Consider the following 10,867-nt stretch of genomic DNA (forward strand, 5'->3'; position numbering starts at 1 on the left):
ATTAGATTAGAAAAAATATGACAAAAAAACAAAGCAATATATACACCAATTATAAGATTAATTCGTTGTTAAATAGGATTATGAACACAAGGAAGATGGCAGATGAATGGAAGAGAAGAATTGTAGTTCCGATCTACAAAAATAAAGGTGATTTCCAAAGCTGCAATAACTACAGAAGCATAAAGCTAATGAGTCACACAATGAAACTTTGGGAGAAGGTTATTGAAGCTCGGTTGAAAAGAGAGACTCTTATCTCGATGAAACAATTTGGCTTTATGATAGGTGGATCCACAACTGAAGCAATCTACTTATTGAGGAGGCTTATGGAAAGATATAGAAATAGCAAGAAGGATCTCCATATTTCTTCATCGACTTGGAAAAAGCCTATGCACGAGTCCCAAGAGATCTAATCCAACATGTTCTTATCTTACCAAAAAAAAATAAAAATCCAACATGTTCTTGTGAAGGGGGGTGTCAAGTAAATATATGGATATCATTAAAGATATGTATAAGGGCATGGTGACTAGAGTGAGATATGGGGGAGGTCAGGACAAGGAACTCCCAATTTCGATTGTATTACATCAAGGCTCAGCATTAAACCCTTACCTTTTTGCGCAATTATCATGGATGATATAACCAAGAGCATTCAAGACGAGGTCCCATAGTGTATGCTCTTTGCTGATGATATCGTTTTGGTGGATGAGACAAAAGAAGGGATTAACTCTAAATTAGCTTTGGAGGCCAACCTTGGAAACAAGAGGATTTAGGATTAGTAGAACGAAGATAGAGTATATGAGGTGTAATTTTGGTCACATGCACCTTTATGGATACTGATATAGTGCGAATTGAGGAAAGAGAGATACCGCAAAGTGACTATTTTAGATACCTGGATCAATCATAAATAAAGAAGGTGACATAAAGGATGATGTTACACAGAGAATTAAAGTGGGTTGGATGAAGTGGAGAGGTGCGATCGAAGTGTTGTGTGACTAACGTATTCCTCTAAAACTTAAAGGAAAGTTCTATAGGACTGTTGTTCACCCGACCATGATGTATGGGGCAGAATGTTGGGCAATTAAGAAGTGTCATATTGATAAGCTTTGTGTAGCAGAGATGAGGATGTTACGTTAGATGTATGGAAAAACAAAAAAGGATAAAGTACAGAATGAGCATATAAGAGCGGACTTGGGAGTTGCTCCAATCAATGGCAAGCTCCGAAAGAATCATTTAATTAGGTGGTATGGTCATATTCAACAGAGACCTAGGGACACCCCAGTAAGGAGGAGTGATATGATTCCAATTGAAGGGGCTAAAAGAATTAGGGGCAGACCTAAAATGACCATAGGAGAAGCGGTGAGGAAGGACATGCATAGTCTAGGTCTGGTCCCAAGTATGAATTTGGACAGAACCTATTGGAGGGCAAGGATCCATGTCGCAGACCCCATTTAGCTGAGATTATCCTAACGTGTTGGGCTATGTCTTTTTTGCTATTATTATCTTTCATCTTTCAGCCTATTTCATCCACAAAAAAAAAAAATCTTTCATCTTTCTATTTATCTTCCATCTTCCATCTATTATTTTCCTGTCTTTTCTCATCTCTTTCTCCATTACTTTTCTCTCAATTTTTTTAATATATTTTTGTTTTCTCCATTTTGTTTTTTGTTTGCATCCATGTGGCCGACCCCATTAAGTTAGGATAAGGCTGAGTTTGTTGTTGTTGTTTTGTTGTATAAGACTAACTCATGTTTTCTTCCTTAACATTGTGTTCAATTTAGAAAACACAAAAAGGGCAAAAAGACAAGGTGGCAAAAAAGAGTGTTTAAAATGTGATTTAACTAAGTATGTGCTGTAGCAGAGATACTATTCCACACCATCTCACTATTGAGGATGTTCTCTCACATAATACTCTATGCTCAAACAAAATGTGAGCCCTTGCTAAAAGAATCTTTCTTCTTGCGTTTTGAAAAACCTTTGCCCATACTTTTTATTGATAAATTCTTTGCTCATACTTACAAACTCTTAACATATTGTGTAACGTCCCAAGAAAACAACATAGTATCGATTTGCATCGGAGATCGGTGAGGTATCCTCATCAAAAGACGACTTAGTACCAATAGGTTTGGGAGATCGATGAGGGGATACAAACTTAGTCCCACATCAATTAGGAAGAAAGATCTTGAGCTATTAGTAAAGGGTGGTCACCTCGATGCGTTTTAAAACCGTGAGACTTATTGGGTCAAAGTGAACAATATCATGCTAGATGAGGGATTGGGTCATATTATATGTCACCTGATGGTTTCAATTTGAGATTTGTAAAACAGTCTATGTGTTTCTTCTTCTTTGACTCAATTTTCTGCAAATTATTCTTAATTTTCAATTTTCTTTTTCCTTTGGCTTTGGCAACAATCTACTAGGCCTCATCTATCTCCCCCACCATAAAAAAATAAAAAAATAAAAAAAATTCCACTAGGCTGAAGTAAGTGTGAATTACTTTATGTTTTTTTGGATGAATAGATAGTGTGAATTTCTTGTTAAACCACAAATGATGAAATTCCAGAGAGAGAGAGAGATGAGATCAGCCATTGAATTACTGCTTTGATATTGAGAAATCTAAATAGTTACAGATATGGGTAACATGTTGATGAAGAGGGTTAATTTCAAGTTAAAAGTCTTCTCGTTTCTGGGTGATTATCATTGAATTCAAATTGTGGTCAGTGGTCTTGGTTCTTCTCGATGAATTCTGAATTCCTGAACCTTTTTGTCTCGACTCTCCATCGTTATGTCCTCACCCCGCCGTCATCCTCTCATCAACATTGCCATCACAATCGACCATCAACCTGGAGGAGGACTTTCCCTTATCGGTGTTGTGGTTGTAGTTCAACCTTTACGCTTGCTCCTCTCCACTGTGGGCCCCGTGGACCTCACGTTTCTGACTTTCTGGAAGAAAAGAAAACGAAAGGATTTCAAGGATTTCGAGTTCGGTTCCCTTACCATCAGGTGAACGTACATGTGAGAACCAATCATCTTTTCTATTTTTGCTATTTACAAGGAGAGGAGAGGTTTTTATAGAAACAATATTAAAATATGTGATTGGCTCTAAGATGTATGTTTACCTGTTGGTACTTGCAGTTGATTTATATTCTCAGGATTTCTATTAGATTCTACTCTTTTGCATTTCAAAACCTTGAGTAGAGAGGTACTGTTTGAGGTCTCTATGTGGCAATCCATGCAAGCAAGAATCCGGATCAACGAGTCCAGTTCACGTTCACGTATGAGAACGGCTCACAGCCGTCAAGATGGAATCCACCCCACATGGGTTCCACAGGGTGGATTCCATCTTGACGGCTATGAGCCATTCTCTACGCTCACGTACGTGAATGTGAGCCCAACTCCGGATCAACTCCCTCCCACTTGGAGTGGGATGATTCTTTATGTTCGGTTTCGTGACAACATGTGTCATTTTTCTTCCACAAATGTCCCTCTAAACATTCATAATGGCAGCACAAAGGAGGGACATTTATAGAAACAAAAGAACATGTGTCAACATGAATCTGTACATAAAACCTTCACGTACATGGAGCTTTCTAGGCTTTGCCAATGCTGGTGTGACTGCTAATTTAAGTAAATAATTTAAGAGAAAAAGAACATTGTCGGATCGCATGGCCCCTAAACCAGCACAAGGATATGCAAGGGGCTTCGACTAGGGGGATTTTTCATTTTGTAAGGGGTTGGGTGGTCATTTTTCAGAGGGGGATGTGTGTGGGTGCAGACTACATGTGACCGGACATCGTTATTTTTCCCATAATTTAATAAAGAAAGAATGCTTTCAGGCTACGTATAGTATACATGCATTGGCGCCTCCTTGTTTCTATCTCTCTCCTTCCCCAACAAGAGACATATGTCGAATCTGACTCTCCTCCCGTGGCAGGAGCTGGAGGGTCCAGCCCAACAAAAACAAGGGGGTATGGTCATTTTTAGGGGGGCCCACTTGGGTCTCACCTGTGAAATGACCAAAACCCCCCTTGTTTTACTAGGCGCGCTGGACGACCCTCCAGCTCCTCCACAGTTGGAGGAGAGCCAAATTGATATATGTCATTTCATAGGAGGGGATGAGAGAGATAGACACAAGAGGCGCTAGTGTATGCGACGCAGGTTGACAACCTTCTTTTCCCATAAAATGTCCTCTCGTACATTGACTCAGTCAGATCAATGTAGGAGAGCCAGATTAAGCTCATAAAACCACTACAGGATGATAGAGAGCGGGTAGAGACCGGGAGTCTCATGAGATAGATGGTTAGTGTAGTTCCATGGCCACAAATATAGCAACTCAGATCTTCTATGACGCAGCTGTCCGTCCTGTCTATACTGCACAGACACAGGGCCACGCGCAAAGATTGCCTTATCCCCACTCAGGTAAGCCACTTGTGTAGGGGTAAGGTGGTCTTTGCGCAAACTCCTATGTCTGCGCAGCAAAGGCAGGACGAGCAGCTGCGCCATAGAGAATCCAAATCCCAAATAGAGGTGTTAGGTTTACATTGGTCAGATAGTATGCCATGCTAGACTTATGATTCAGTGAATGATTCTTCACACTAAAGCTTGGGCTTTTAAATTGAACACCATCAGATATTAACCCTAAAAAACAAGGGGGTTAACAGTAGCTATTTGGATCCTAACAGTAGCAGCAGTCACTGGCCGTCTGACCAAAACAACAAGAAGAGGGGATTACAATAACCAATTAAGAAGTCAGAAAAATAATCTAAAAAATGATATTATCTAATGCTTCATAAACAGCTCTAGAGGAGTGGAGGGGCAGCTACACTCTCAACTCATTGCTGCAATTAATAAAGAAGTATGTGTGTGGAGGGGAAGAGAGAGAGAGAGAGAGAGAGAGAGAGAGAGAGAGAGAGAGAGAGAGAGAGGACGATGACAGAAGAAGAGAGAGCACACTCCCAGCAATAGCCAAGACTAGTTGTTGTCTATTTGGCCCATGTTGGGTTGTGCTCACTCTCTTCTGTCAACATTTTTTATTCTCATCGCTGTCCCCATCTCTCTCCGCCTTCTTCATTCAACTTCTTCCGTCCTCCGTCGATGGCTCTGCATATCCCTGCAATTCAACTCATGTCTGATGATGACAACAAAGTTATATAATATGCATACATTAAATCAATGCAGAGAGAGAGAGAGAGAGAGGCGTATAATTAAGCTAAGAATTCTGTAACAGTGAGTTATGAGGATCGTAAGGACCTTATTTATAAGTGTCTCAGAGGAAACCCAGTAGACAAGCGGCTAAAGTCGGACTAGTATGATCCGGAAAAGTTGGGGAGTAAGGTGGTCCTACAAAGTTAAGAAATTACTGGAACAATAGGGCGTGAAGAGACCGCTGCCCGAACGCCTTGCCCGAACAGGGTAAGGCGGTCTCTTCATGCTTCACTGTGTCTGGCGCTACATGTGCAGCTCGGGCAGGGTGCTGCACAGGACCCATTTGGACATTATGGAGAGAGAGAGAGAGAGAGAAAAAGAAGCGCTTGTTGAAATGGCAACAATTACGTAAGGGAAACGCATTAAGCCAGAATTGTGGTTCTTGTGAGAGGCGAGGCGAGAAACCAGTGCAGCTCGGGCAGGGTGCTGCACAGGACCCATTCGGACATTATGGAGAGAGAGAGAGAGAAAAAGAAGCGCTTGTTGAAATGGCAACAATTACGTAAGGGAAACGCATTAAGCCAGAATTGTGGTTCTTGTGAGAGGCGAGGCGAGAAACCAGTGCAGTTATGACGCTTTCAATGTGGAAAGCAGAATAGTGTGTTCGATGGAAAGCAGCCATGCAGTTATCTCCAGTGACGTCTCTGCTTTGAAAATTCTCACTCTTTACCTGCTTCCTCACAAAATAGCTCACCTCACCTCATCATCTTTCACACTTCAACTCTTTTTTCACCGCCACCGCCATCGTCTGTCATATGGGTGGTGGTATTGCTCGAGTCTCCCCCCCCCCCCCCCTCATGTCAGCTCTTTCTCTCTCTCTCTCTTGGCAACATAGATGATGGGACATGGTTTGAGGTATCGGTATTGTATTGTGCATATCAGGCGATATGTATTTTGTAAGTCAGCTATTTTGATACTGTATTATTATCATATCGGTGAAACAATACAGATATCAAATTTGGGAAAATGAGCATTGTGAGGCTGCATAGTATACGTTAGTATTTCCAAATGTCTATCTCTCCTTCCCCTATGAAATGACATATTGATTCCATTGTCAGTGGAAAGGTAGACACAGCAAGATAAGATTTTAACGTATACTACAAGTTGGACAAGGGATTCAATCTCATTAAATTTTATAGAATTTTTTTTTTCTTTTGATGGTTTGATCTATAATCTTTTTATTTTTTTTGGTAAAAACAATCAATTTCAAATAGTTTTGTTCCAAAAGCATTATTAAATTAAAAAAAAATTAAGAAAAAGAACACCGTCTAATCGTGTGGTCCTTACATTCAAACACAAGAACACATAAAATTATTGTCCTAATCTTGTAAAAAAAAAAATTATATTTATATTAATGACCCTATTTATTCTCATTGGCCCTGGGCTGGTGCAGGCCACATGACCAGGCATCGACCTCTTGCCTTTTAAAAGTTTAACCAGTCAGTTTCAATCAATCAACCTACTACCAGAAGAGTAGAACTTGATAAGGAACTTCCACATTCTTCGCTTGTTCAAAAATTTTTTTTTGGTAAAATTTTAAATTAAATCGTTTGTCCAATTTTGTTTCCTTTTCCTTTGCTTTTCCAATTTTCCTTGTGATGACGATATATATATTTTTTTGTGGTAAAATCCTTCTGATAACGATTGCAAGTTAACAAATGGGTACTTTCACCATAAGAGTGGTAACATTACAAGAACACGTGTCAGTGCAAGGTGCATTGTACATTTTCGATTCGAATCCTTTTCAGTACGGCACGATGACGTATCCCTTACCCTGACACAGTCATCTTTTAGTGGGACCACTTCTCCAACTGATCCAGCTTCTCTACGGTGCGGGTGCGATGGAAGATGTTCGGCACACACAGAGGTCGAGACATGGTTGAGATACCGTTCGAACGATGAGGGTGGATGCAGACATCTGAGCATAATGCACATGTACGATGAAGAGAAGGATTTCTAGTTTGGGTGTGCGCATCCATCTCGCCATTCGAATGGCACCTTAGTCACGTGTCGACTTTCGGGTTGCATTGGACATCGTCCAACTCAGGGATGCACTGGAGTCTGGAGAGGAGCCTGATCCCTCCACAATAGGGTGTCAAAATGGAACCATATATATACAATCGGACCATAGAGAAATGACTCATTTCTAATTTTATAGGTATTCTTTCTAGGTTGGCTTGATTCAGTTCAAAATTAGAAAAAAGATGATCCTAAACCAAATAGGAATCGATAAAATTGGATCAAATGGAAACATGACTGAATTAACTTGATTTCCTTCTAAGAGAATGTATTTGTAAGGAGATTTTTTAGGATGTTAGAACGTACACTAAGAGAACCCGCAATTCATATTGAGATGGTAAGCTTGCTTTAGTTATTCTAAATGTATCTTTTCATGCTCTCAAGTTAGGTGTAAAAGAATCAAATTAAAGGGTACAAAGGTGAAACCGAATGTGAACCAACATTGTAACCCGCATGTAAACCAAATGTGAATTGGAATTAAAAACATTACAAATCGGAATTACAAACTGTTTTCCAAAACTAACACTACAAACCGCATGTAAATCAGATGTGAACCAGATAATGAAAATCAAATAGAAACTGGTAAACTGGACCGAATGCTGATGTTGGCTGGTTTCTATCCAGATTGGTTTTTGATTTGCACCTTGTCAAAATGTAATTCGAATCGAAACCAGACCGAAGAATTAGAACCAGACCAATTGACACCCTTAAGGTAGATGACCGTTTAATAAATGGGAATTACTCATTTTGTATAAACAAGGAAAAGTCCAAATCAAGATTTAGGTATTAGCAGTGATCAATACCGATGCAACATCGGCCGATGTGGTTAGAACTTTTTTTTTTTGTGTCCTGAAATTGCATCGATATCAATCGATGTTGTTGATCCATATTAGTATTAGTACCGAGACTGACAACAACTAATTTCGCCACTGATACCATGAACTAAAACCCCATTGATACAAAAAAGAACATAGGGATCCTATTTTTTGATAGTGTATATGATATTATATATATATATATATATATAATTTGAAATTTATTTTGACTTTTAGTACCCTACCGATTTATGACATCAAAATTTTCATATAAAATATACAAGGCATACTATGGTCGAAAAAATACCAAGTCTTAAACCTCCGTACTAATCATATAAAAACCTAAGTGCTGGTCCCAATTTTTTCGAGTGGCAGAGGATGTTTGGGGGATCCAGGGGCTGACCAGTGTGCAATAAGTTGATCCTTTTTATTTGATGAAAGTATTCATGTCTACCTGAATTGAAGCCTTTGTGTGACAGTGTTTGGAGGTGTTTTCTTAAAAAAAAAAAAAATTCTTTTGTATCTCGCAAATGAGATATACATCTTACCGGCGAGATGGTAATAATTTGAACTACATCACTTAATTTAGAATTTACTTTGACTTTTAATGCCCTACCGACTTATGATTATAAATGTCGCATATAAAATATACGAAGCATACCATGGCTGAAAAAATACCAAGTCTCAAACCTCCGTACTAATCATATAAAAATCTAAATGCTGGCCTCATTTTCCTAGGTGGCATTGAATGTTAGGAGGCTCCAAGGGCTGACCAGTGTGCAATAAGTTGATGCTTTTGATTTGAAGAAGAGGTATCCATGTTTACTTGAATTGAAGCTTTTGTGTGACAGTGTTCGGATGTGTTTCCTTTTAAAAAAAATATCTTTCATATCTTGCCGGTGAGATGTACATCTTAATGGTGAGATGCTAATAATTTGAACTACATCACTTAATTTGGAATTTACTTTGACTTTTAATGCCCTACTGACTTGTGACATCAAATGTCCCATATAAAGTGTACGAGGCATACCATGGCTGAAAAAATACCAAGTCTCAAACATTCGTACTAATCATATAAAAACCTAAATGTTGGCCCCAATTTTCTTGGGTGACATTGGATGTTTGGGGGCTCCAGGGGCTGACTAGTGTGCAATAAGTTGATGCTTTTGATTTGAAAAAGAGGTATCTATGTCTACTTGAATTGAAGCTTTTGTATGACAGTGTTCGGATGTGTTTCTTTCTAAAAAAAATATCTTTCGTATCTCGCCGGTGAGATGTACATCTTACTGGCGAGATGCTAATAATTTAAACTATATCACTTAATTTGGAATTTACTTTGACTTTTAATGCCCTACTGACTTGGCACATCAAATGTCCCATATAAAATATACGAGGCATACCATGGCTGAAAAAATACCAAGTCTCAAACGTTCGTACTAATCATATAAAAACCTAAATGTTGGCCCCAATTTTCTTAGGTGACATTGGATGTTTGGGGGCTCTAGGGGCTGACCAGTGTGCAATAACTTTATGCTTTTGATTTAATGAAGAGGTATTTATGTCTATCTGAATTGAAGCCTTTGTGTGATAGTGTTTAGGAGGTGTTTTGGCTTCTAAAATAAATTTCTTTCGTATCTCGTCGGTGAGATGTACATCTTACCGGCAAAATGCTAATAATTTGGAGTACATCACTTAATTTGGAATTTACTTTGACTTTTAATGCCCTACCGACTCATGACATTAAATGTAGCATATAAAATGTATGAGACATACATACTATAGGTGAAAAAATACCAAGTCTCAAACCTCCATACTAATCATATAAAAACCTAAATATTGACCCCAATTTTTTTGGGTGGCGTTGGATGTTTGGGGGCTCCAGGGGTTGATCAATGTGCAATAAGTTGATGCTTTTGATTTGATGAAGAGGTATTCATGTGTCGGACCCGCAAACCACCCCCTGGGAGGATTTGGCTCGTGACCCGAATACCCAAAGTATTCGAAGACCTCCAGGATCTAGATGTAGTATTTACACTTCACAAGTACAACATCATATCAAGATAAAAAGGATTTCATTGATCTGAGTGCGCGAAAAGTATAATTCACAAGTTTATATATATATATATTATTTACATTCAAATCCTTTTTTTTCCAAACAGCCTGGATTTACATAGTTTCATCCATTGGGCCAGAAATAAGCTATACTAAAATATTTACAGTGGAATTACATCTGCCAAAAGAGTGGAGTTTTAACAAAAGAAAATAAATGAAAAGACTTCGTCATCAGTCCCTATTTTCTAAGTAATCCCTTCCGCCACTATTGTATCCACTTGCAAGATCATCTAAAAGAAAATATTCCACAGGGGTGAGATCCACTGAGCCTAGTAAGTAAAGGATAGACCACACACAAGCAATCACAGATACAAAGCAAAAATCCTAATGCATGGATTCAATTTTAAACCTAATTTCTACCTAACAAACAATGCCTAAGTCTCTAAGTCGTACTACGCCAACAACTCGGGAAAATAGACTTGGGTCCGTCAACCTAACCCAAGCCGTAACCTCAATTGTTGCATGGAGCCCACATAGGTTGTAATCCCCAGATCCCCCCGTGGGTAGACCCCGATAATCATAGCCTGGACCCCACCCCAGCATTCCACACACTCCTCAGTGACAGGGAGCTATGACCACCCAGCACTTGGACCCCTGCTGGTAAGGGTGGTAGTACCAAGGAATGACGTCCCTAGCCATGTGCAGACTGTATGGCATAGTACAAGGTGTACAGTGCTCTTGCATCTCATACTACGGTACACAATACCTCTCGTTTCCAAGCC

Source organism: Telopea speciosissima, chromosome 9 (assembly GCF_018873765.1).
Source record: "Telopea speciosissima isolate NSW1024214 ecotype Mountain lineage chromosome 9, Tspe_v1, whole genome shotgun sequence".
Classification (NCBI taxonomy): Eukaryota; Viridiplantae; Streptophyta; class Magnoliopsida; order Proteales; family Proteaceae; genus Telopea; species Telopea speciosissima.